This window comes from Meleagris gallopavo, chromosome Z (assembly GCF_000146605.3).
Source record: "Meleagris gallopavo isolate NT-WF06-2002-E0010 breed Aviagen turkey brand Nicholas breeding stock chromosome Z, Turkey_5.1, whole genome shotgun sequence".
In the NCBI taxonomy this organism is placed as follows: domain Eukaryota; kingdom Metazoa; phylum Chordata; class Aves; order Galliformes; family Phasianidae; genus Meleagris; species Meleagris gallopavo.
The window spans coordinates 24117417-24120578 of NC_015041.2; the positions used below are offsets into that span (position 1 = coordinate 24117417).

The window sequence follows — 3162 nt, forward strand, 5'->3', positions numbered from 1 at the left end:
TTTTTTCCCCCACCAAGGGAGGGTTGTATGAAACTGTGAATGAAGTATACAAAATTGTCATCCCCATACTGGAAGCACATCGAGACTTCAGGAAGCTTACCTTGACACATAGCAAGCTACAGAAGGCCTTTGACAGCATTATTAATAAGGTACTTGTGAGGCAAGGCACCACTAGCAAGACATGTTGCTAGGCTGCAATATTTGGTTATGATTAATAATAGTGAAATGAAGACTGGTGAGAAATTTTCTTTTTCTAACAGAAGCTTCCATCTGCTTTGTCCTACCTATAAAGTTTGCTCTATAGCGAAGCTCTATTCTCCATGCCAGAAAAAGAAGTAAATATAAAACTGTTTTAGAGTTACAAAAAAAAACAGATGAATAGGACAAATTTAGAATAAGAAGACTTTATTCAACCTGACCACATGTATTTAAGAAAAACAACCTTCTTGTCCATTAATTAGTATTTTTAGTTATAAAACTGAGGAAAGAAAAGACTGCCTGATTCTCAGTTCTCAGCTACTCCTGTAGATATTTTTTCCAGAAGTGTTTTACACACCGAACCTAGTCAGTTTCATGTTCTTACCAACTTCTGCTCCTTGCAGAATTGAACTTTGTTAAATGGAATAGAATTTAAAGAAATTATGATTGTTCTTTTGTAAAAGTCATGTCATGGTCAGTCTAAATCTTAAGTTAGGTGGCAGTCAAATGTCCTCTTAAACTGTATTTTTGCTTTAATGGATAAATGCTTCTAATTCACTGGCACTGAAGACATATAAACCTAAATATGCCTCTGAAATATGGGAAGATGTAAAATTAGTAGGTTTTCTATATATAGAATTGGGAGAAAAGGGTGTCCAAATGATACTCTGTTGACATCAAAAAACAAGTAATTATGTTTTTCCTCTTTTTCTGCATTTAACAGGGACAAAAGCGAATGTTTGGAACTTACTTCCGTGTTGGTTTCTATGGATCCAAATTTGGTGACTTAGATGAACAGGAATTTGTTTACAAGGAGCCTGCAATTACCAAACTTCCTGAGATTTCTCACAGATTAGAGGTAAAGAAAAAAAAGATGGTGATAATATTGTCTCTTACGTTATATCATCCTTTCTAAAGAACGCACAGAGTTCTAATAGTATTACTGCTATATAAAACCCAATCACAAATTATAGTTTATACCATAGATTATTTCCTTTGTGTATGTCTTTTCTCTTTCAGTTGTAGCCCTTTTTTACGGCAGAATGATGAAAATGAAGACCTCAGTACCTCAGTTTGTAGTATATTGAATGATTTGATCTGAGCAAGCCAGATACTTGCTTTGGTACCTTTTCAGCTTTTTGATGGAACTGCAATGTTTTCTTCTTCTCTCATTAGCTGCAACTTTGTGTTTTTTTTTTTGTTTTTTTTTTTTTTTTTTTTGAGTAGCTCAAACTGAGCTTTATCAGTAAGATAAAGCCTGGCCAGCTGTGTTTTGTGAAGAATGTATGTTTACCATACAGAACTCAGAAATCATCATAGTTGCTCCTTTTTTTTAGAAGCATACAAGTCACTAGCATTGTATTAAGGACTAAAAACACTCTGGGATAATTCTGTTTCCTTTCCAGGGATTTTATGGCCAATGCTTTGGGGAAGATAGTGTGGAAGTGATTAAAGACTCTGCTCCTGTCGACAAAAGAAAGCTGGATCCCAATAAGGTAAGGAAAGTACTACTCACAGAAGAGAGGGATCCCCTTGAAGGTTTTGTACTGAAACATTAAGATGGTTATAGCCTATGCCATAGTAGCTAGTCACCGTGGGTGGAAATTAGATGCCCTGATTCCCCAGGGCTATGTTGCGCCCTCTCCAGAGGTAAGTTTTGTAAGCTCTGAAGAACAGAAGGATTTGTAGCTCTTCCAGACCATGCTTGGCTAAGTGAGAGTTATTGTATGTACCATTCCTTTACACTTCTTTCACTGTAAAGTGCTGTAATGGTTCTTCTTTTTTCTCTCAGGCATACATACAGATTACTTTTGTGGAGCCATATTTTGATGAATATGAGATGAAAGACAGGGTAACTTACTTTGAAAAGAACTTCAACCTCTGTCGGTTCATGTACACTACGCCTTTCACCATGGATGGGCGCCCTAGAGGAGAACTTAGTGAGCAATACAAGAGGAACACCATTTTGACCACAATGCATGCTTTCCCCTACATCAAAACTAGAATAAATATCATCCAAAAAGAAGAGGTAATTGGGTTTTGAGGACAAATCTACTTTCTCAGTGGTTGAAGGAGTTTGGGGGGGAAAGTTTTGAAATTCTGTTCTAGACAGGAAAAAAAAAAAAAGCTGAATTTTTCAGACATTACTCTCATAAATAGGAATGGCATAGAATGGGTAGACAGATGTAAGATGGATACTTACTATGGAGAGGAAAAGGCAGAACATTTAAATTCTTCTTTTGACTTCTCATGTGCTGTGCAGAAGAATACATCGAGCTCCATTTATGCCTGTACTTCCAGCTGATAACATACAGTCAAAGAACTAATTTGGGCGTAGAGCTGCAATAGGGACACAGAACCTTTATTATAGTAGAAAATGAAAAACTCTTTCAGAGATCAACTTAGAATAATAATGAGTATATGCAAATGGAGAATCTCATCCAAATCCCGTTCTTGCAAGCAGTAGGATGCCAATAAGCTCTGAATCAGATGCGACATTTATCAAGACAGTCTTCCCAGGGTTCACAACTACTTTTATCACACAGGGCAGTTATATTTTTAATGCCAGATTTAGAACAGGTCAATTATGCAGGTGGTTCAGGTAATGAATCGTTTCTTCTTCCACTTCCAATAGTTTATTTTAACACCAATTGAAGTTGCTATTGAAGATATGCGGAAAAAAACACAAGAACTAACTGCAGCTACGAACCAAGAGCCACCAGATGCTAAAATGCTACAGATGGTTTTGCAGGGCTCAGTTGGAGCCACTGTAAATCAGGTGAGGAATCCAAATAAGCCAGATGATGATTTTCTGCATACTTTTCTGCTTGTGATTTTTTTTGCACTCATCTCTTGCACAGGGAGAAGTACATCTAGTCAGACACATTTAGTCACAATGCCAATTTAAACTTTATCCTTTGATACCTAGTCCTTTTATTCTGTTTGGTAGTCTTTTTTTTTTTT

The 3162-nt window shown here is 36.5% G+C and overlaps 1 protein-coding gene across 1 annotated transcript in view; it reads left to right on the top strand.

Annotated features, from left to right (window-relative positions):
• KANK1 (KN motif and ankyrin repeat domains 1) overlaps nt 1–3162 on the top strand; it is a 404522-nt gene that overhangs the window by 123050 nt on the left and 278310 nt on the right. The window lies entirely within an intron of this gene.